Source organism: Delphinapterus leucas, chromosome 11 (assembly GCF_059928025.1).
Source record: "Delphinapterus leucas isolate spDelLeu-1000000601 "Yukka" chromosome 11, BTC_Dleu_Yukka2, whole genome shotgun sequence".
NCBI classification, from domain to species: domain Eukaryota; kingdom Metazoa; phylum Chordata; class Mammalia; order Artiodactyla; family Monodontidae; genus Delphinapterus; species Delphinapterus leucas.
The window spans coordinates 79,313,664-79,338,978 of record NC_143139.1 but is presented as its reverse complement, the minus strand read 5'-3'; the positions used below and the strand labels follow the sequence as shown (position 1 = coordinate 79,338,978).

General features: G+C 37.6%; 1 protein-coding gene across 1 annotated transcript in view; it reads left to right on the top strand.

Annotated features, from left to right (window-relative positions):
- LOC111168723 (uncharacterized) overlaps positions 1–25,315 on the top strand; it is a 567,745-nt gene that overhangs the window by 526,968 nt on the left and 15,462 nt on the right. Inside the window, exon 4 of the transcript XR_004024460.2 lies at positions 6,867–6,978. The gene's annotated coding sequence lies outside the window, so the exon portion shown is untranslated. The remainder of the gene's footprint in view (positions 1–6,866; positions 6,979–25,315) is intronic.

The window sequence follows — 25,315 nt, the reverse complement described above, 5'->3', positions numbered from 1 at the left end:
TCAGTTTACAAATGGGGGAACTGGGTAAACAGCCAGTTAAGTTTTAGTGTTGGTCTTTAAACCTTCCTAGACTGGTTCCAGAATCTAGGCACTTCGCCACCATCCTACAATAGGGGCCATATCCTAATGTCAGGGGGAACACAATCAGGGGATGGGGTGGCAGAATGAGACCCATACTCTGGGCTGGTGGGCTGGTGTTCCTACTGACCACTGTCATGGTGCCTGATGGAGCAGGTCCTACTCCCCAGAGCCCTGCAGTCCCCACCCACCTCTGCTGCATAGTTCATTTATGTCACCCGCATTTCCTCAGTAGGTCTTCGTGACCTCAGGTTTAAAGGTCTCAGGTGGACTGGAAGCATCAATGGTAGTAGAGTGCTGCCAGAATTATCCAGAGGGCCATGAAGAAAGCAGTTGAATTTAAAATTAAAATAGTGGTACTTAAGCAATTGAAACTAAACTACCCAGCTATGAACATCTACTTATATGGTTTCAGAGCTTTGATTTTTATAAATAATTGCTAGCATCTATTGAAGTCTTTCCAGTGACAGGGAGAATGCTATGCTCCACTAAACTGGTTCACTTTTTACCAGTGCACATAATGACAGATCTGTTGACCAGTTCCCTGGCATCTAGGAAGAGTCCTGAGACTGGCTCACATGTCATTACTAGGCCTAGCTCCTAAAAAAAGTTTCCAGGTATAATTATCCTCTTTCTTCCCTTTCCATGGAATCTTGGATACCAGGTGTTAAAGATGATAGCATTACAAGATAGGAAGAGTTTGATCCTGGAGTCATTACCTGGAGAGCAGCCATTTGGCAAGGACCATCTGTGCTGGAGAAATAACTTTTATTTTGTTGAGCACTTTATGTATAAAAGCACACCAAATCCTCACAGCTATCTTATAAGTTCTCTGTTATCCCATTTTGCAGATGAGGAAGCTGAGGCATGGAGCAGTAACTTGCCCAAGGTTACAAGGCTAGTCAACAGCAGAGTCAGAATTTGAACACAGGCTGACTGGCTCCAAAGTCTTACTATTGCCCATACTGCCTCTTAAAAAACATCTACTGAGCATGTATGAAGGTCCAAGCAGGAAGTAATGCTCTGGGCATGCAAAGTCCATAAACACACATCATCTTTGTACTTAAAGAGCTCATGGTAAAAAAAGTGGAAACAGCCTTGTGAATGACTTCAGTAATTTGACATACTTATTGAGTGCATACTCTGCATCTGAGTGTTGTAGGGAAAGAAGGTCATCCACTGTGAAAGCTGGTAGAGGTAAGTCAGGATGGAGAGACAGAGAAGGGAGGGAACCACTTCACGCAGGGCACACTTCTCTTGGGAGACAACAGTCCACTTGGCTTCTGGGATTGCTTAAGGTTTTGCCAGCATTAGAAAAGTTCTAGGGGCCTTTAGGCATGTCCTATTTCTTCTCAAGTACATACACCGGCACTTCTTTCCCCTATCACTTATGTGAACATTTTCTTCATCCAGTGAAATGATCATATTTCCTTAGTTATTTTAGGAATAGGAACAGAGAACAATTAAAAAATTATAAATTACTGTAAATAAACTTGACAGTCAATATCCCTCATGATACCATAAACCCTTGCAGCTATTGACTCACTAACAGGTGAATAATTCTCTAGGATCAATGGTGACAATAATGCTTGGCTAAATTTAGAACCATCAAAATAAATATACAGGTACATAGGGTCAAAACCATTCCTCATATCCACAAGGGAAATTTTCATCAAGTTAATGTGCCATGATAAAGCAAAAACAAGTAGAAAAAAATCCACTTCTCCTTGAAATGTACTTTTTTTCCTGAAGAGGATTCTCAAATTATTTTCTTTGTTCCTAAACTTTATGATATTCTGTGCAGCAATGATATTAGCTGAGAAAAATGATGACGAGTCAGTATCAATACAGAGGCACTCCTTTTTAGATATTTGTGAAAGAGTTCAATAATCTTTTGCATCCCAAGACTTCAGCTTGGTGATTCCAACAGTTGTTTGTATTCCTTTGTTTTGCTATTTTCCTGTTATAGGTCATCGTTGCATTTTGGATATTCCCTACCTGAAATATATAGTGTTTTGAAAATTTTTTTGACAGTGGGGTTTACAGTAAGCTGAAATTTATATGGGTTTATATATTCAAATACTTATTACCATACATATTTATGTACATAGATGCACGGAATTATGCTCTGTGATTGAGTGAGTCCAGAGAGACCTGAGTTCTAATCCTGTCTCTCCTTGGCTTTGACCCTGGGAAAACTCCTTTACTTCTCTGTACCTCCTTTTCCTGATTTATTAAGTGGAGTTAATAAGAGAAGTTTCCTCATAAGATGGAAGAGTATAAATGAATGAAAGGATAGGTTTATGGAAAGAATATAGATAAGGATGAGCATAATAAAGAAAAAGGTAAGGCACTGAGACTTGAGTTGAGAGAACCCAGAAGACTCATGACATTTCCTTCCTCATAATCTTGAGTAATTTTCTGTCACTTACAAAATAAATACTGAAGTCTAAATTCCTTAGCTGGACTTCAGTATTCTCACTCCAGTGTACTTCTCGAGCTTTATCTGCCTGTAGTAGTCCAGGCTTAGATTGAAATATCTGGGTTTTAGCCCAGAATTTGCTATTTATTAGCTGTGTGGTTTGAACAGGTTGCTGAACCTCTCTGAACCTTGGTTTTCTCAACTGAATAATGTAAATGATGATTATCTTACAGGTGATGAAGAGGGTTGAATAAAACATTTAGGATAGAATCCCACACATCATATGTACCCAGTAAAATATTCTCCCTCTTCTTTCCTTGTATGAAAAGTCCCTATAAACTGTAAGGCATTTGGAAGAGCTATGTATCATCACCATTCTGACAGAGCAGCTGGCTAGAAGAACACTGCATTTATGCTGCTTCATAGACACTGTATAAATACATAAATGCCTATATAGAATGCAGATAGATTTCACTTCCTAGTGTCATCGAGTTTCTTAAAGTCAGCAGCCATGAGTGAAAGACTATTCCAGTAGGATACACATGAGAACAATGTTATTTCAAAACTTAATTATGACAAAAGTATGGAACTGAGAAGATTAAAAATTCTATCCCAAGACTTCAGCAGAACAGCAGAACATTGCAAATTGGTCAGAAAGTATAGTGGGAAAAGAGTGAAAAAAAATTCTGCATGGCACAGATTTTCCATGGGCTTTTCTGCTTGGGAGAGAGCAGTGACTTCTCCCTGGAGAGCCCTCCCTACAGATAGCACTTTGGTCTTGGCCTGCATATGCCTTCAGCTCTGCCAACCTTTCCCTCTCATGAACTCCTTAGATTAAATCAATTGTCACTTCTTCCTAGACCCAGTAAATACAGTTCTCCACCATCTTTTAGCAAAGCAACTTTGTCCACCATTCAAAGCAACTGCTGCCCAATCCCATTATATGTATGGGTGTTGGTCACATTTCACTTAGTAGCTACAGACATCAGTATTTCAAGTCCTTTTAACATCCCTTTGGTTCCGTTCAAATGACCTATGAAAAGTACTGACCGATCCTTGATCGGACAGTCAATTCACTTTTTCATTCCAGCACCAAAAAGTTTTCCATTTTGGTATTTATAAAAATTACTGTGATAAATCATGTTGAGTCCCAGTTCCATTTCGGTTCCTCTTAGACCCCATACCAAGTCTTGTCAGACCGGCATTCAATCTGCTTTCACATAATAGAAACCTTGTGCATCTGAGGAAGGAAAGTGGTCTCTATTTTTCTGATGGTATAAAAAATGAACTGCTCCTTCTCACACGTGTCAGGGGAAGCGGGTCCTCTTACAAATCCTCCAGATCCCCTGTAAGAAGGTGCTTTATGTTCCTGCTGATAAGTGACAAAACAAAAGAAATACAATAATTGTGGCCTTGAGAAGTTATGAGACAACTACTTTTGAATACTTATATTTTTAGGCAGTTTAGAATCACGTTCTTTTAAAAAATAGTAATAGGCTAAAGAGACATACTACTTATTAAGTCCATACCAGGTACAAGTAATGTGTTCAGCACTTATGAGATTTATCTTATTTAATCTTCCCAACTTTGTGAGGTGATATGGTGGATATTAAGTAACTTCTCCAAAGCCATGTACTTGTCAAGTGGTAGAGCTGATTTTGAATCTAGGTCTGGTAGATTTCAAAGCCCAAATTACTTTAACTCGACTCTGCCAGCTCCCTCTAACTAGAGAAACTTATAAGTGGAATCAGCTTTGCATTGGAAAATTTCATATCAATCGTTTTTTTGCCTGGCTGTCTTTTTGATTCTAAAAAAGCTTGGTAAGTTATGGTGAATCAGAAAGAAGACAAACCTGGTTTTTACTCCAGGCTCTGTAACTTGCTAGCTGTGTGATCTCAATCAAGCATCTTAGATCCTCGAATCCTCAACTTTCTTATCTGTGAAGTGAAGGTAATGATATCTGCATCGCAGAGTTGTTGTGAATTTTTTTTTTTTTTAGTTTATTTATTTTTGGCTGCGTTGGGTCTTTGTTGCTGTGCGCGGGCTTTCTGTAGTTGAGGTGAGCAGGGGCTACTCTTCCTTGTGGTGCACCGGCATCTCACTGCAGTGGCTTCTCTTGTTGCAGAGCACGGGCTTCAGGAGCCCGGGCTTCAGGAACTGTGGCGTGCAGGCTCAGTAGTTGTGGCTCACAGGCTCTAGAGTGCAGGCTCAGTAGTTGTGGCGCACGGGCCCCGTTGCTCCACGGCATGTGGGATCTTCCCGGACCAGGGCTCGAACTTGTGTCCCCTGCATTGGCAGGCGGATTCTTAACCACGGTGCCACCAGGGAAGCCCAGTTGTTGTGAATTTATAGATAATACATGCAGCTCTTCCAGCTGAAGATCTGGTGAGTTGTTCAACAAAAGGCAGCCGTTCCTCTTTTATACTGAGTGGATATTTACTTGGTGATACTGAAAACAGTTATTCCAATTGATGTTAATGTTTTGAACCAGAACATTAGAATGACTCCTTCATAAAGGCTCTGGGCAAAGAAATGGCTGAGAAATAGTTTCTTCATACACATAACTGCTAGCAATTTTAGTAGATGTTGAAGAATTACTAATGCTACCTGCAAGACAAATAGGTCTGTAAAAGGTCAAAATAACAAATACATTCTTTTACTTTCTCAAGTTTAAAATGCTTAGGGTAAAAATAAATTTGTAGTTTTCCACTGAAACTTTTTATTCATTCCTTTTTTAAAAAGTCAGGCCATAAATTTAACAGGTCCTAAACTATAAGTTAGAGTAATTTTTAAAGTGGTAGGCCAAATTACATGCATGCCACCTAGTAGCATTTTTCTGAAAACACTAATATTGCTCTAAATAGTGTCAAAATGTGCAATTTCTGAAAAGCAGAAAAGAAATGTTGCAAGCATTTTATTATCCCATTTGATATTCCTCTGGCTGGAGACTTTCAAATTGGGATTATTCTGGGTAATAAAAGTAACTGAAAGCAAACAACCATCACTCTATAGGTGGCTTCTCTTCCTCTTGTTCTTTGGGAGCAGCAAATATTCAGAAGACACTGAAAATTTCAATGGCAGGCTTTCATCGCAGTGAAAATCACTCGGTGCTCTGCCTAATGGAAATCACTGCATCCAACTACAGGAAATCAATGGGTCAAAAACTTTAACCTTGAATTTTAGAACCTTTTGTGACCCTCAGAAATACATTTCCCTATATTCGTGTATAATAACACCATGGGAAATGGAGGTTCGTAATTTCGGGCAGTCTTTGCCATTCCAAGTCTAGCACAAAGTCTAGAGTGGATGTTGGTATTTTAAACATTGTCCGCCTTTCAGTTTTCTGAGACAACATGCATTCAGTGTCTTAATGGGTAACAATCTCCATCTTTCTCTCTGACAAAAATTCTCAGAAACACAGTGGACTGAAATTTACATATGAATTTCACACTCTAAGCCATCCAGTAACTTATTCAAAGCTATACAGCATTTGAGATAGAACCAAGACTCAAAGCAAGTCTTTGGACCATCAGCCTATCACTTTGTCTTCCATGAGAACCTGAAAAGAGAGTTAGTTTTGATAAGAGGAGAAGCAAGAGCAGCATGTGAACTGGATCCCTAAGCAGGTGCCAGGAAGAGAAAAGGACAAGGTGAGACTAGTCCAGTTTTGTCCCAGTTCACCCGGAGCAGCTCAGCTTCTGGGCAAATGAGATCCAAGGTATACCATCTGCAGAAGCCAGCAAACTAGGGGAGCACACAGGGATGAGCAGATTCGCCCTAGTGACTTGGTGAGACTGAAGAGACCAGGACTGTCTCCCTCTGGATGTTTCTCACCTCTGATGATAATTGTACCCATCTCACAGGATTATTATGAGGATTAGTTGATCCACATAAAGTTCTTTGAACAGGGCCTGGCATGGAAAAAAATTACTCAATTAGGGACAATAATCATTGCTTTATAAAAGAATATCCCTTCCTTTCCATTATAGGAGTGCACATGTCCATGATTGCAGATTTGGAAAGTATTTTATTTAACAAACACTTAAATAGTGCTTAACATGTGCTTCACAAATATAAACGCATTTCTTGATAAGTAAGTATTATTACATCTTCATTTACAGGGAGGTTATAAAACTTGTTTAAAAGTCCCACAGTTGGTGAAAGAGCTGGTTTCAGTGCCAAGAAAAGCCATGAGTCAAACCATTAGCTTATGTTGTCTCTCAAATAGAAAAATGAACCCACAATATTCATAATCTCACCACCCAGATATTTTAATTTTGTTTCTATATTTGTTACTTTCTTCTCTCTTTTGGTAGTTCATTTTAAAGACAGGTCATTTTTTAATTTGATTATTTTACATTGTCAGGATTATCATGACGTGATGGAACATCACATTTTGGTAACCTACAACATCCCAGACATCATGCTAAGTGATCTGCATGTACTTTCCAATTAGACCTTCACAGCAATCCTGTCAGGTAGGTCTTATTTTCTCCATATTATTGATGAAGAAGGAAGGAAATTATCTTTAAAAAATTCTATTCTTATAGGCTTCTCATTCAAAAATAACTATGCAGCAGAGATTAACAGCAATATAGAAGCAACAAGGAAGCATAAGATGGCCTGGCCTGATTTTACAGATGAGCATGGAGTGGGTATTTGACTTTTTCAGTGTCATGCATCGGGCTGGGGACAGAGGGAAGACTAGAACTCCAGATCTATTCATTCTACTTGAATGCTCTAAGACCACCCCATGTCTCCCCCATCCTCACTTGCATAGTGATTTAAATAAGAGCTTTTTGTTATTGTCCCTTTTTTTTTGCCATTCATTTCTTCTAAGCAGCGTGTGACAGAGAGTCAATGTTTCTGAGCTGACTGGTCCCTTAGCACCCTGCCTTATGATACATTTGACTGTCTGTTTGTCTGCAAGAGCTTCCACAGTGCTGTTGATTCTCATGACTGCTTCCATCTCCATGAATCACCCATGATATCAACATCCTTCTCTTGTGGGACCTACATAGGGAAGTTAACTTTGAGCTGAACAAATTGGATTTGGGAGGATATATCTGATCCATTTTAAGGTAACAAGGACTTAAACAAAATAAAGAAAATGCAGTGTGGTTGAGCAGAGATAATATGGGGGGACATGGTTAGAATTTTGTCAGATATAATACAACAGAGAATTAGACTGTGGACATCTGACTGATTAGGTTGAGAGTATATAAATTAAATTTTAAAAATAGTGTGTATAATGTCTCTGAAAATAGGAGTGAACAGAAATGTAGTAAAATAATAATAACAAATCTCATTTATATTTAGGGCTTATTATGTACTAGGCCTTGTGCTAAAACACTTTACTTATATTATCTCTTTTCACCTTTATAACCACCCTAGCTATAATCACTACCCTTATGAGAAAAATGACAGTTTATGTAATTTTCAGCTTATGTAAATTCTAAGTACTTAGAACTTGTAAATGACAGAGCTGGGAGCCATATTTTTTTTAATGGACACATTTACAGGCATACCTTAGAGATACTGCGGGTTTGGTTCTCGGCCACGACAATAAAGCAAGTCACACGACTTTTTGGTTTCCCAATGTACGTAAATGTTATGTTTACACTATTCTGTAGTCCATTAAGTGTGCAGTAGCATTATGTCTAAAAAACAATGTACATAATTTTAAAATAATTTATTGCTAAAAAATGCTAACCCTAATCTGAGCCTTCAGGGAGTCATAATCTTTTGCTGATGGAGGGTCTGGCCTCCATGTTGATAGCTGCTGACTGATCAGGGTGCTCGTTGCTGAAGGCTGGAGTGGCCGTGGCAGTTTCTTCAAATAAGACAACAATTATGTTGGCCACATCAATTGACTCTTCTTTGCATGAGTGATTTCCCTGTAGCAGGCAATGCTGTTTGATAGCATTTTACCCACAGTAGAACTTTTTTCAAAATTGGAGTCAATCCTCTCAAACCCTTCTGCTGCTCTATCAACTAAATTTATGTAATATTCTAAATCCTTTATTGCTATTTCAGCAGTCTTCATAGCGTCTTCACCAAGAGTAGATTCCATTTCAAGAAACAACTTCCTTTACTCATTCATAAGAAGCAACTCTTCATGCATTAAAATTTTCTCATGAGATTGCAGCAATTCAAGTCACAAATTCAGGCTCCATATCTAGTTCTCTTGCTATTTCCACCACATCTGCAATGACTTCCTCCACTGAAGTCTTGAACCCCTCAGAGTCATCCATGAGGGTTGGAACCAACTTCTTTCAACTGCTGTTAACGTTGATATTTTGACCTCTTCCCATGAATCATGACTGTACTTAATGGCATCTAGAAGGATGAATTCTTTCCATACGGTTTTCAAATGACTCTGCTCAGATCCCTCAGAGGAATCATTATTTATGGCAGCTATAGCTTTACAGAATGTATTTCTTAAATAATAAGACTTGGAAGTCAAAATTACTCCTTGATCCATGGGCTACAGAATGGCTATTATATTAGCAGGCATGAAAACAACATTAATCCCGTTGTGTATCTCCATCAGATTTCTTGGGTGACCAGGTGCATTTTCAATGAGCAGTAGTATTTTGAAAGGAATCTTTTTTCTAAGTAGTATTTCTCAACAGTAGGCTTAAAGTATTCAGTAAACCATGTAGTTAGCAAATGTGCTGTCATCCAGTCTTTCTTGTTCCATTTGTAGAGCACAGACAGAGTAGATTCAGTATAATTCTTAAGGGCCCTGGTAAATGAGCATTGGCTGCAACTTAAAGTCACCAGCTGCCTTAGCCCCTAGCAAGAGGGTCATTCTGTCATTTGAAGCTTTGAAATCAGGCATTGATTTCTCCTCTCTAGCTATGAAAGTCCTAGATGGCATCTTCTTCTAATAGAAAGCTGCCTTTTCAACACTGAAGATCTGTTTTTTAGTGTAGCCACCTTTATTAATGATCTTAGCTAGATCTTCTGGGTAACTTGCAGCAGGCTCTACATCAGCACTTGCTGCTTCACCTTGCACTTTTATGTTATAGAGACACCTTCTCTTCTTAACCCCCATGAGCCAACCTCTGCTAGCTTCAAACTTTTCTTCTGCAGCTTCCTCATCTCACTCGCCTTCATAGAATTGAAGAGTTAGGACCTTGCTCTGGATTATGCTTTGGCTTAAGGGAATGTTGTAGCTGGTTTGATCTTCTATCCAGACCACTAAAACTTTCTCCATATCAGCAATAAGGCTGTTTCACTTTCTTATTATCCTAACTGCTGCAAGAGGCCTATCTTTCAGCCCATCTTGGTTTGCAACATGCCTTTCTCACTAAGCTTAATCATTTCCAACTTTTGATTTAAAGGGAGAGATGTGTGACCCTTCCTTTTACTTTAACACTTAGAGGCCATTGTGGGGTTATTAATTGTCCTAGTTTTAATATTGTTGTGTCTCAGGGAGTAGGGAAGCCCCAGGAGAGGGGAAGAGATGGGGAAATAGCTAGTTGGTGGAGAAATCAAAACACACACATTTATTGATTAAATTTGCTGCCTTATATGGGCGTGGTTTGTGGTGCCCCAAAACAATTACAATAGTAATGTCAAAGATCACTGATCACAGGTCACCATAGCAAATACAAAAATGTTTAAAATATTGTGAGAATTACCAAAATGGGACACAGAGGCATGAAGTGAGCAAATACTGTTGGAAAAATGATAGACTTGCTTGATGCAGGGCTGCCACAAAACTTCAATTTGTAAAAAATGGAATGTCTGCAAAGCACAATAAAGTGAAGCATTATAAAATGAGGTAGACATATATTTCCCTCTAGAATGTAAGCTCCACGAGAGTAGGGATTTTTTAATTGCTGTTTTGTTCACTGCTGTGTCCTAGAGTCTAGAATGTTGCCTGGCATTGATTCACAGTTAAAAAGCCCTTAGCGCCTGGATACCGTTATTCAATAGATCTTAACAGAGCTAAGCCATGTTATTTTTGTTTGCTCTGTAGAGCCAAGAATGATGTAGTTGACTTTTCTTTTTTGTCAAAACTATTAAGTACTCCTACTGGTAGCAACAACTTCAGGGAAGAGATAAAACTCTTAACTAGGAATAATTATCTGGATAGACCCAAACAACCAGAGAGGCTGTAAGTATATCATCGTAAGCCTGTGTTAATGAGGTGGACAGAATGTGTTAGAGGGATGTCAGTATGAGCGGAGGTCAGCTGCCATTACATAATGGAGGAACCATAGCAGTGGCCAGATGCATTTGCAATGCATAGTTTTATAAAATGACAACCCAGCACAAATTGCTTCTATGGAGATAATAAGGATAATGGGAAGAACATCTCTTTTACTCACTCTCTGTTTCCAGAATTTAAGATAATAATGATTGCATGCAAAGCATTTTCAGGGGCTACTTACTGCCATTCTGCCAAACGGGATTCCTCAACTCTCTGACTCCTGTGGCTCATCTAAATGGATACAGATCATGGCCTACAGTGGAAACTGTGATTGAATGTTTCGTGAATCAGTCCAGGCTCTTGGACCTTGACCTTTTATAGATAACTCTCTGGAATTTTTTCATTAAAACTATAGTTAGTATGAGAGGGAAAGGAACTGGCATAGTAGTTAGTAAGATTCTGAGCCCACAGAAAGAGAAAGTGCACAATATGGGTGGGACAGACTAGGTGTGATCTTTGGACATTGACAGGAGGATGGAATTTGGCTCTGAATGCTTGAGATTGCATGACTGTTTCTTGACTGTAGCATTCCATGATTCCTATGGTGAGATAACTGCAACATTTATATATAAATGGCTTGTTATTCTCTTTTAGCATACAGTTAATAGTGGCAACAAAAAAGCCATTGGCACTTTGAACTTTCTCTTTATTTAAGAGAAGGCTGCATGTTGCAGTGATAAGGACATGGATTTTGGAGATAGACAGACCTGGGTTCAAATTCAGCTCTGTAATTCACTTCCTGTGTAAACTTCAACGAGTAACTCCAATTAATTGTTTCTTCAGCTACAATTTGAAAGCTGTAATACTAGTACCAGACACACACTGATGGCATATAAATAAATGTATCTGTCCTTTGATGGCTGTTTTAAGGATTAGAGAAAAATATATGTATAGAGACTCTATAAAAAGCAAATATATATACATATATTTATACACATATATTTGTTTGTTTGTTTTTACCTACCATATAAAAGAAACATTAAGAAAAGAAAGGTGTCATTTCCATAAATAATAGTGCCGAATTCAAAAGATTCAAGAAAATTCTTAAAATTTTATGTTTAAAATAAAATGTTGGACAAAGAACATTGACAAGCAAGTCATAAGAAAATGTAAATGCATAATATACTTCCAAAAGATTCCTCAACCTTACCTGTTTCCTGAGAGATGCAAAAATTTTTTTAAAAGTACTATATTTTACTAAATATATAATTTGATAACATATTACAATAAAGACAATATGGGAAATGGCATTATAAATTGTGTTTTTAGGGAAAGTAATTAGGCAATATCTATTTGAAATAAAAATGAACATATTCTTTAACAGCAGTCTTGCTTCAGAGATCAGTTCTATAAAGAAAAAACATGCTGGATCATAAAAGAACTCTTTAATAAATTGGAAAGGATTGAAAACATAGATTATATTCTGTGACAAAAATGAATTAAATTAGAAATCAACAAAAGAAAAATATCAGGAATATCACTAACTGGAAATTAAATAACACACTTCTAAATAACTGATTGAAAATGAAATTACAAGAGAAAGCAGAAAACATTTTAAATTGAGTTGAAATGAAAACATAAAATATCAAAATTCATGGAACAGAGTTATCCAATTTGTGTGAAATTTGTAACATGGAACATTTATATTAGAAGAGATTTTAAAGATTTCAAAAAATGATCCAAGCTTTAACTGTAACAAATTAGAAAAACACACACACACAGAATAACCCAAAGTAGGCAGAAGAAAGGATATAATGAAGATGAATGCAAAATAACAAAATAGAATTAGATAGAGAAAATAAGTGAAACAAGAAGCTGGTTCTTTGAAAAACTCAATATAATTGATAAAACTTTAGCTAGACTAATCCAGAAAAAAAAAAAAAAAGAGAAAACAGAAATTACCAACCTCAAGAATTAAAGTGAGGACATCACTTCAGATTCTATAAACATTAAAGGATAACAAATGAAAAATATTACAATAAATTTGACAACTTACACAAAATGTCTTGGAAAATACAAACTACCAAGCACACCTAAGGAGAAAAACAGATAACCTGAATAACCGTATATCTATTAAAGAAATGACATTTATATTTAAGAACTTCCCTAAAAGTAAACTCCAGGCCTAGGTGGTTTCACTGGTGAATTCTGTCAAGCATTTAGGGAAGAAATCATACCAATTTTGCATACTCTTACAGAGAATGGAAGAGGTGGGAACAGTTCTCAATTCACTTCATGAGGCCAATATATCAAAACTAGACAAAGAAGGTGTCACAAGATAAGAAAACTACAGACCAATATAATCAAATCCATCACTATGTAAAATATATAAAATTATATATCATGATCAACTGAGATTTATTCCAAAAAAATTCAATGTTCATTTAACATTTGGAAACCAATCAGTATAATTCAGTATACCAACAGATTAAAATTTTTTTAAAGGTTTAATTTCAATAGAGTAGGAAAAAGCATTTGAAAAAATTCAACACCCATTCATGATTTTTAAAAAAAATTGTAGCAAACAAGGAATTGTGAGAAAAATTTTCAACATAATAAAAGATATCTATGAAAAAAACCACAGACATCATACTAATGGTGAAATACTTAATGCTTTCCTCTTAAGATGAGGTACAAAGCATGGATGTCCACACTCACCACTTCTATTGAGCAAAGTACTAGAAGTCCTTATCAGTACAATAAGGCAAGAAAAAAATGCATACATATTGGGAAGGAAAAAGTAACACTATCTCTTTCGTATAATCACGAGTTTATATATGAAAAATCCCAAGGAATCTACAAAAAATCTAATTGAACTTAGCATGGTTTCAGGATACAAGGTCAATATTCCAAAACCAAATGTATTTTTACATACAAGCAGCAAGTAATTAGAAATCGAAATTTAAACATATTGCAATAAAGTAAACAACATAAAATTCTCAAATAAATTTAACAAAACACGTGCAAGCCTTCTACACTGAAAACTATAAATCCTTGCTAAAATAATTTAAAGAAGATCTAAACAAATGGAGAAGCATATGGTGGATTGGAAGACTTAGTACTCTTAGGATGTCAGTTCTCTTCAAATTGATCTGTAGATTCAATGTAATTCCAGTCAAATCCCAGTAGGCTTTAGAAAAAAATAAAATTGGAGAAATTGATTTCAAAATTGTATGGATGTACAAAGGACTTAGAATAACAAAGATAACCTTGTAGAAAAACAAAGTTGGACCGCTTTTATCACCTGAATTAAAGACAAAGCCACAGTAGTTGAATATAGCATTAGTATAAGTGGAGGCCAAAAATAGACATATTCATACATATTCAACTGATTTTTGACAAAAGTACCTAGACAATTTAATGTGGAAAATATATTCTCCTTAATAAATTTTTTCGTAATAAATGGATATCCATACTGTTAAAAAATAAAACTCAACCCTTACCTCACTCCATACATAAAAGCCAACTCAAAGTATATTAGAGATCTAAACCTAAGAGCTAAAATTATATGTCTTAAAAGAAAAGACATTTGTGGTCTTGTTTTAGGTAAAGATTTGTTAGATAGGACACAAATATCACAAACCGGAAAAGAAAAATTAATAAATTGTATTTCTTCAAAATTATAAATTTTGCTCTTCAAAAGACACTAAGGCCATGAATAGGCAAGACACAGATTAGGAGAACATTTTTAGAAAACATCTAGTGTATTATTTCTAAAACCTAAGTGAAAGAAGAAATGGCATAAACTATAGTCATAAAAGCAGATCAGCAGCTGTGGAGGGCTAGGGCTGCAAAGGGGCATGGGAAACTTCTTGAGGGTGGTGGATGTGTTCTACATTTTGCTTTTTGTGGCTTTTACATGACAGTACATATTTTGTATACATATTGTTAAAACATATCAGTCTGTGCACTTTAAAGGGGTGAATTTCATTGGTTATAAACTATACCTCAGTAAAGCTGATTAAAACAAATAAACAGCACTTACAATGAAAGATAGATGTATGGGGATTTTTAAAGACAAAAACAAAACACACAAACAAAAAAGTAAAATCAAGGCTATAACCTGATTGTCTATAATTTATCATTCAATACATTATGATATATTCAACATATACAACATAATGTATTTTTTTAAAGGATTACATGCATATTGTTGGCCTGGAGGTATATGCATGATATCTGTAGAATTCCAAAGTATGTATAGTGTACCCCTCTTTTATTATTAGGAAAATTAAACTCTATATATTGAAGCATACTTAACTTTTATTATTAAGAATATTTCAGGATGCTGAAATTAAAGATAGGGAACAAGGGAGATTATCATGGTTTTTATTAATATATCTGTGTATATATAATATTACTACCACCAATTCTCACTTATAGTGCTCATGTATGTACATTGTTCTCAAAATCTATCACATTGCATTTTAGTTGTTGGTTTTCAAGACTGACTTAATGGATCATAAGCCACTGGAGGGCAGGGAAGAATTGTATTCATCCTTGAATCTCTGGGACTATTCATTTATCAATTATTTATTGAATACCGACTAAGTGCTAGTCCATGGGCATGCAGTAGTCATACTTTCCAACATGTAATAGAGCTGCAATGCTTCTCAATTGCTGAACTGAATTTAGGTATGTTATTTCACGGTGGCAGGAAAAGGAAGGCACTAAATGAATATACTGCTTTCTCTTCTAACAAATGTTAAAAAACAAAAAAAACTGAACTGTAATACCTGTCCACTTATCATCTGGTTTAAAGTAGAATTTGGCTCTGCAATTTGAGTGTGAAAGAGGAATTTGAGAAATGAAAAATTACATAAAAGTCCAATTTAAATTGTTTTTAAAAAAGCCGTATGTTCGATATCTGGTGTTCCCTGTTTCCTCCCATATCCATACAACTACAATTTAAGATCATAGATCGCAAACCTAGTAAAAATTAGGGCCACCTAATTGCATTAGAATTCATGTTATTATAAAATTGAAGTATATAAAACTATCATTATCTCGGTAGGAGAGGTTTAATCCTTATGAACCAGTGTGCAAGAATAAACTCTTGAGATGGAACATTAATGCTTTCAAGTTCTGCAGGCCGGTGTGCCCAAAGAGTCCTGAATCACATTCACAGTCACTGTACTTCTAATGCCAGTTTCATAAATGCCATGTAGTCATAAGTGAAAGACCAGCAACACCAACACCCCACAAATAAACACTGGCATAGAGGTTAAAATATGGATTCCAGAGCTGGCCTAGGTTCATAATTCATGCCCCATCATTTACTGTCTCTGTGCCCTAGAGTAAATTGCTTAATTTCTTTGTGTCTCAGTTTCCACATATGTAAATTAAGACTAATAAAAGCTTCCATCTCATAGGGTTGTTATGAGGGCTAATGAATTATATTAATTAGTTATGAATTTCCTGAAGCAACCCTGGCCCATGAGAAGTATTTGGTAAATAAAAGAAAATACAATTATGCCTGGTGAACCAGCTGTGCAGGCTTTACATCTCTGTTAGGGACATCTCAGAAAAGTGGGTAAGTGGGAGGGGCTTGGGGAGATCATCTCAGACCCAGCTTAATTTCTGTCCCACTTCGCCTTGAGGTTTGATATTTTTACCTCCCTGCTTATAATCAGGGGTGCCTACACCAGAAACACCAGTGAAAGAAACTTCTAAATGAAAATATTCACAAGAAGAGAGTGTAAACAAGTCTATCCATGCCAAATTTCATCATTCTAGGATTCTGGGGCTGGGACTTTGTCACAAGTTTGAGCAATGGTGTTATAAAACAGACTGACAAGGCTGCGAATTGCAACAGTACATCAAGCTGGAGTCCTAAACTGTTACACTTTTTTTTTTGCTTTGAGTTTTTACCCCATATGCTTACCATTTCTGCAGACATAATTTCATGCATTAAGATTTCTATTTTCCAAGGGAAAATGTACTAGGGTTTAAATCAGTGAGGATTTTGCTAAGTCTTAGGGCACGAGAGTTATGGCATTTGGGACTTAGCAGGGAGACAGCTGTGGGAGGACAGTCTATGTCTCTGTTCCATTCCCTTTCCAAAATCTGCTTGTACTGGCATTAGTTATGCCTGTTTCATTTTCCCACTGTATCTTGAGTCTTCTGAGGTAGAACTGTCTTACTTATCTTTGAACAATAACTGGTAACGAAAATAATGATGACAGGCAATATGTACCACGTGGCAGCTAGAGTGCTGAGCGTTTTACACGAGTTAGCTTGTTTAATACAATCATTCTGGCTATTGCTTTTATTCCAGCTTAGCAAATGGGGAAACTGAGGCTTGGAAAGGAAAATTAATAAGCTCAAGGTCACATGGCTAAGTGGCACAGTCAGGTTTGGGACTGAGGTTTGTCTGGCTTTACAATGCATTCCCTTGATCAATACCCTGTGATTCTCATGTGGGATACAGCTTCATGCTGGGAACCTACTAGGAGCTCAAAAAATAAATGTTCCCTCCTTGGAGGCAGCTGGATGAAAAGAGTGAGACTGAGAAAAGCCTGAGGTGGGAGCTCAGTAGAAAAGTTTGTGTTCTCCATCCTTTAAAAAATATATGTACACGTATGTATGCATTCCTTTATAGAATTTCAGTTATTAACATTTACTAGTTTTTATGTTTAAAAAAGCATTTCAGAATAATTGGACAACAGAAAGTTTATTGTATCATAATTGCAAAGATTGTGGAGAAATCTTTTCAAACCGCATTTGGCTGGTTTACTGACTACGTGATGCTCTTCTATGGGGATATCTGTGATGTCTTGAAAGGGCCCTGGAGCTGCGGTTGGGAGGACTTAGTTTGGGTCCTGAATACACTACTTATACGTTCCATGGTCCTCAGGCAAGCGATTCAACTCTTTGATATTAATTTCCTCATCTGTGTAATGGAGGTAAATACCTTATAAAAGTGAGGATCACACAAACTGGAAAAATATGAAAGCATTGTAAGTTATAAGGCACGTTATCCAAGTAAACCATAATCAAGTTCTTCTCCCAGGCTGCTAAGGCATTGGGAACAGTGCAGATTCTTGTCTTTGATGAACCAGAGAGAGTAGATCAGAGATATACAAGACAGGTGGCAGAGATGTACAAGAAGAAAAAGGAGGAGGAATATTTCCCTGGAATGACACAAAATGCAACATGATCACCCCTTTGATCATGCACACTGTCCCTTTTATGACCTCCTGGGTGACAACTGGCAGTTTGATGGGGAAGACAGGAAGGGAAGAGAGCTGGAGCCTCCTGGATGAATGCAGATGTGGCTGAATGGAGCCAGTGAAGGTGCAGCTCTGGTGATGGAGGAGGTGGATTTCTGAAGGATTCCTAAGAGTCTGAAAAGACAGAAGGAAGATTTACCTAGGTAAAGCTTTTGTTGAGTATGATGCACAGTTTAGTTTAACTCTAGTTTTACTGTGTGTTATGGGCTGAATATTTATATCTCCCTAAAATTTACATGTTGAGCTCCTAATCCCCAGTATAATGGTATACGGAAATGGGGACTTTGGGAGGCAATAAGGGTTGGATGAGGTCAGGAGGGTGGTACCCTTATCATAGGATGAGTGCCTTTATAAAGAAAAGACACCAGAGAGCTTGCTCTCTCTCTCCTGCATGCATTCACTAGGGAAAAACCGTGTGAGCACATAGCCAGAAGGTGAGTCTGCAAGCCAGAAAGAGGGACCTTACCAGAACCTGACCATGTTGGCCCTTGAATCTTAGACTTCCAGCCTCCAAAACTGTGAGAAAATTAATTTCTATTGTTTAATCTCCACCAGTTTATGGTATTTTGTTATGGTGATCCCAGTAGATTAAGTCACTGTCACAAATCTCAGGTAAAATTTGGGAGACTTGTATCAAATGATACAATGATACAGTGGAAGACTTGTATCAAAATGACGAACATGAATTTACCTCTTTTGTACTTAGAATTAGCTCTCTTTTTTTTAATGTTTTTATTGGAGTATAATTGCTTTACAGTGGTGTGTTAGTTTCTGCTTTATAATGAAGTGAATCAGTTATACATGTACATATATCCCCATATCTCTTCCCTCTTCAGTCTCCCTCCCTCCCACCCTCCCTATCCCACCCTTCTAGCTGGTCACAAAGCAACGAGCTGATCTCCCTGTGCTATGTGACTGCTTCCCACTAGCTATCTATTTTACATTTGGTAGTGTATATATGTCCATATATACACTACCGCTGTCTCACTTTGTCCCAGCATACCCTTCCCCCTCCCCGTATCCTCAAGTCCATTTTCTAGTAGAGCTGCGTCTTTATTCCCGTCTTGCCCCTAGGTTCTTCATGACCATTTTTTCTTTTTAGATTCCATATATATGTGTTAGCATACGGTATTTGTTTTTCTCTTTCTGACTTACTTTACTCTGTACGACAGACTCTAGGTCCATCCACCTCACTACAAATACCTCAATTTCATTCCTTTTTATGGCTGAGTAATATTCCATTGTATACATGTGCCACATCTTCTTTATCCATTCATCTGTCGATGGACACTTAGGTTGCTTCCATGTCCTGGCTATTGTAAATAGAGCTGCAATGAACATCGTGGTACATGACTCTTTTTGAATTATGGTCTTCTCAGGGTATATGCCCAGTAGTGGGATTGCTGGGTCGTATGGTAGTTCTATTTGTAGTTTTTTAAGGAACCTCCATACTGTTCTCCATAGTGGCTGTATCAATTTATATTCCCACCCAAAAATGTATGAGGGTTCCCTTTTCCCCACACCCTCTCCAGCATTTATTGTTTGTAGATTTTTTAATGACGACAATTCTGCCGGTGTGAGGTGTGACCTCATTGTGGTTTTAATTTGCATTTCTCTAATGATTAATGATGTCGAGCATCCTTTCATGTGTTTGTTGGCAAATCTGTATATCTTCTTTGGAGAAATGTCTGTTTAGGTCTTCTGCCCATTTTTGGATTGGGTTTGTTTGTGTTTTTGATATTGAGCTGCATGAGTTGCTTGTATGTTTTGGAGATTAATCCTTTGTCAGTTGCTTCATTTGCAAATATTTTCTCCCATTCTGAGGGTTGTCTTTTTGTTTTGTTTATGGTTTCCTTTGCTGTGCAAAAGCTTTTAAGTTTTATTAGGCCCCATTTGTTCATTTTCGTTTTTATTTCCATTCCTCTAGGAGGTGGGTCAAAAAGGATCTTGCTGTGATTTACGTCATAGAGTGTTCTGCCTATGTTTTCCTCTAAGAGTTTGCTAGTGTCTGGCCTTACATTTAGGCCTTTAATCCATTATGAGTTTATTTTTGTGTATTGTGTTAGGGAGTGTTCTAATTTCATTCTTTTACATGTAGCTGTCCAGTTTTCCCAGCACCACTTATTGAAGAGGCTGTCTTTTCTCCATTGTATATTCTTGCCTCCTTTCTCAAAGAAAAGATGATCATATGTGCGTGGGTTTATCTCTGGGCTTTCTATCCTGTTCCACTGATCTATATTTCTGTTTTTGTGCCAGTACCATACTGTCTTGATTACTGAATCTTTGTAGTATAGTCAGAAGTCTGGAAGCCTGATTCCTCCAGCTCCGTTTTTCTTTCTCAAGATTGCTTTGGCTATTCGGGGTATTTGTGTTTCCATACAAATTGTGAAATTTTTTTTTCCAGTTCTGTGAAAAATGCCTGCGGTAGTTTGATAGGGAATACATTGAATCTGTGGATTGCTTTGGGTACTATAGTCATTTTCACAATTTTGATTCTTCCATTCCAAGAACATGGTATAACTCTCCATGTATTTTTGTATCACCTTTCACTTCTTTCGTCAGTGTCTTATAATTTTCCGCATACAGGTCTTTTGTCTCCTTAGGTAGGTTTATTCCTAGGTATTTTACTCTTTTTGTTGCAATGGTAAATGGGAGTGTTCTCTTAATTTCACTTTCAGATTTTTCATCATTAGTGTATAGGAATGCAAGAGACATCTGTGCATTAATGTTGTATCCTGCTACTTTACCAATTCATTGATTAGCTCTAGTAGTTTTCTGGTAGCATCTTTAGGATTCCCTATGTATTGTATCGTGTCATCTGCAAACAGTGATGGCTTTACTTCTTCTTTTCCGATATGGATTCCTTTTATTTCTTTTTCTTCTGTAGTTGCTGTGGCTAAAACTTCCAAAACTATGTTGAATAATAGTGGGGAGAGTGCGCAACCATATCTTGTTCCTGATCTTAGTGGAAGTGGTTTCAGTTTTTCACCATTGAGGACGATGTTGGTTGTGGGTTTGTCACATATGGCCGTTATTATGTTGAGGTAAATTCCCTCTATGCCTACTTTCTGGAGGGTTTTTATCATAAATGGGTGTTGAATTTTGTTGAAAGCTTTCTCTGCATCTATTGAGATGATCATATGGTTTTTCTCCTGCAGTTTGTTAATATGGTGTATCACATTGATTGATTTGCGTATAATGAAGAATCCTTGCATTCCTGGGATAAACCCCACTTGATCATGGTATATGATCCTTTTAATGTGCTGTTGGATTCTGTTTTGCTAGTATTTTGTTGAGGATTTTTTCATCTATTTTCATCAGTGATATTAGTACGTAGTTTTCTTTTTTTGTGACATCTTTGTCTGGTTTCAGTATCAGGGTGATGGTGGCCTCATAGAATGAGTTTGGGAATGTTCCTCCCTCTGCTATATTTTGGAAGAGTTTGAGAAGGTTAGGTCTTAGCTGTTCTCTAAATGTTTGATAGAATTTGCCTGTGAAGCCATCTGGTCCTGGGCTTTTGTTTGTTGGAAAATTTTTAATCACAGTTTCAATTTCAGTGCTTGTGATTGGTCTGTTCATATTTTCTATTTCTTCCTGCTTCAGTCTCAGAAGGTTGTGCATTTCTAAGAATTTGTCCATTTTACTGGCATATAGTTCCTTGTAGTAATCTCTCATGATCCTTTGTATTTCTGCAGTGTCAGTTGTTACTTCCCCCTTTTCATTTCTAATTCTACTGATTTGAGTTTTCTCCCTTTTTTTCTTGATGAGTCTGGCTAATGGTTTATCCATTTTGTTTATCTTCTCAAAGAACCAGCTTTTAGTTTCATTGATCTTTGCTATCATTTCCTTCATTTATTTTTCATTTATTTCTGGTCTGATCTTTATGATTTCTTTCCTTCTGCTAATTTTGGGTTTTTTTTGTTCTTCTTTCTCTAATTGCTGTAGGTGTAAGATTAGGTTGTTTATTGGAGATGTTTCTTGTTTCTTGAGGTAGAATTGTATTGCTATAAACTTCCTACTTAGAACTGCTTTTGCTGCATCCCATAGGTTTTGGGTTGTCGTGTTTTCATTGTCATTTGTTTCTAGGTATTTTTTGATTTCCTCTTGATTTCTTCAGTGATCTCTTGGTTATTAAGTAGTGCATTTTTTAGCCTCCATGTGTTTCAATTTTTTACAGATTTTTTCCTGTAATTGATATCTAGTCTCATAGTGTTGTGGTCAGAAAAGATACTTGATATGATTTCAATTTTCTTAAATTTACCAAGGCTTGACTTGTGACCCAAGATATGATCTATCCTGGAGAATGTTCCATGAGCACTTGAGAAGAAAATGTATTCTGTTGTTTTTGCATGGAATGTCCTATAAATCTCAATTAAGTCCATCTTGTTTAATGTATCATTTAAAGCTTTTGTTTCCTTATTTATTTTCATTTTGGGTGATCTGTCCATTGGTGAAAGCGGGATGTTAAAGTCCCCTACTATGATTGTGTTACTGTCAATTTCCCCTTTTATGGCTGTTAGTATTTGCCTTATGTATTGAGGTGCTGGGTGCATAAATATTTACAATTGTTACATCTTCTTCCTGGATTGATCGCTTGATCATTATGTAGTGTCCTTCTTTGTCTCTTGTAATAGTCTGTGTTAAAATCTATTTTGTCTGATATGAGAATTGCTACACCAGCTTTCTTTTGATTTCCATTGGCATGGAATATCTTTTTCCATCCCCTCACTTTCAGTCTGTATGTGTCCCTAGGTCTGAAGTGATTCTCTTGTAGACAGCATATATATGGGTCTTGTTTTTGTATCCATTCAGCCAGTCTGTGTCTTTTGGTTGGAGCATTTAATCCATTTACATTTAAGGTACTAATCGATATGTATGTTCCTACTACCATTTTCTTAATTGTTTTGCGTTTGTTATTGTAGGTCTTTTCCTTCTCTTGTATTTCCTGCCTAGAGAAGTTCCTTTAGCATTTGTTGTAAAGCTTGTTTGGTTGTGCTAAATTCTCTTAGCTTTTGCTTGGCCATAAAGGTTTTAATTTCTGCATCGAATCTGAATGAGATCCTTGCTGGATAGAGTAATCTTGGTTGTAGGTTTTTCCCTTTCATGACTTTAAATATGTCCTGCCACTCCTCTCTGGCTTGCAGAGTTTCTGCTGAAAGATCAGCTGTTAACCTTATGAGGATTCCCTTTTATGTTATTTGCTGCTTTTCCCTTGCTGCTTTCGATATTTTTTCTTTGTATTTAATTTGTGATAGTTTGATTAATATGTGTCTTGGCATGTTTCTCCTTGAATTTATCCTGTATGGGACTCTCTGCGCTTCCTGGACTTGATTGACTGTTTCCTTTCCCATATTAGGGAAGTTTTCATCTATAATCTCTTCAAATATTTTCTCCGTCCCTTTCTTTTTCTCTTCTTCTGGAACCCCTAAAATTCGAATGTTAGTGCATTTAATGTTGTCCCAGAGGTCTCTGAGACTGTCCTCTATTCTTTTCATTCTTTTTTCTTTTTTCTGCTCTGCAGTAGTTATTTCCACTATTTCATGTTCCAGGTCACTTATCTGTCCTTCTGCCTCAGTTATTCTGCTATTCATTCCTTCTAGAGAATTTTTAATTTCATTTATTGTGTTGTTCATTATTGTTTGTTTGCTCTTTAGTTCTTCTAGGTCCTTGTTAAACGTTTCTTGTATTTTGTCTATTCTATTTCCAAGATTTTGGATCATCTTTACTATCATTCTGAATTCTTTTTCAGGTAGACTGCCTATTTCTTTTTCATTTGTTAGGTTTGGTGGGTTTTTACCTTGCTCTTTCATCTGCTGTGTGTTTGTCTTCTCATTTTGCTTAACTTACTGTGTTTGGGGTCTCCTTTTCCCAGGCTGCAGCGTTCTAGTTCCTGTTGTTTCTGGTGTCTACTCCCAGGGGGTAAGGTTTGTTCAGTGGGTTGTGTAGGCTTCATTGGTAAGGGGACTAGTGCCTGTGTTCTGGTGGATGAGGCTGGATCTTGTCTTTCTGGTGGGCATGTCCACCTCTGGTGGTGTGTTTTGGGGTGTCTGTGACCTTATTATGATTTTAGGCAGCCTCTCTGCTAATGGGTGGGGTTGTGTTCCTGTCTTGCTAGTTGTTTGGCATAGGGTGTCCAGCAGTGTAGCCTGCTGGTCGTTGAGTGGAGCTGGGTCTTGGCATTGAGATGGAGATATCTGGGAGATTTTCACCATTTGATATTACGTGGAGCTGGGAGTTCTCTGGTGGACTAGTGTCCTGAACTTGGCTCTCCCACCTCAGAGGCACAGATCTGAAGCCTGGCTGGAGCACCAACAGCCTGTCATCCACACAGCTCAGAATAAAAGGGAGAAAAATGAAAGAAAAAGATAAACTAAAATTAAATAAGATAAAATAAAAGCTATTAAAATAAAAAACAAAAAATTATTATTAAACATTTTTAAAGTAATTTTAAAAAAAAGAAAGAAAGAAGAGAACAACCAAACCAAAAAACAAATCCACCAATGATAACAAGCTCTGAAAACTATACTAAAAAAATAAATAAAAATAACAGACAGACAGAACCCTAGGCCAAATGGTAAAAGCAAAGCTGTACAGACAAACTCACACACAGAAGCATACGCTTACACACTCACAAAAAGAGAAAAAGGGGGAAAATATATCGTTGCTCCCAAAGTCCACCTCCTCAATTTGGGTTGATTCGTTGTCTATTCAGGTATTCCACAGATGCAGGGTACATCAAGTTGACTGGGGAGATTTAATCCGCTGCTCTGAGGCTGCTGGGAGAGATTTCCCTTTCTCTTCTTTGTTCACACAGCTCCCAGGGGCTCAGCTTTGGATTTGGCCCTGCCTCCACACGTAGGTCGCAGGAGGGCGTCTGTTCTCCGCTCAGACAGGACAGGGTTAAAGGAGCAGCTGATTCGGGGGCTCTGGTTCACTCAGGCTGGGGGGAGGGAGGGGTATGGAGTGCGGGGCAAGCCTGCGGCAGCAGCAGAGGCCAGCGTGATGTTGCACCAGCCTGAGGCGCGCCGTGCGTTCTCCCAGGGGAGTTGTGCCTGGATCACAGGACCCTGGCAGTGGCGGGTTGCACAGGCTCTAGGGAGGGGAGGTGTGGAGAGTGCCCTGTGCTTGCACACAGGCTTCTTGGTGGCCGCAGCAGCAGCCTTAGCATCTCATGCCCGTCTGTGGGGTCCGCGATGATAGCTGCAGCTCGTGCCTGTCTCTGGAGTTCGTTTAAGCGGCACTCTTAATCCCCTCTCCTCGAGCACCAGGAAACAAAGAGGCAAGAGAAAGTCTCCTGCCTCTTCGGCAGCTCCAGAGTTTTTCCCGGACTCCCTCCTGGCTAGCTGTGGCGTACTAGCC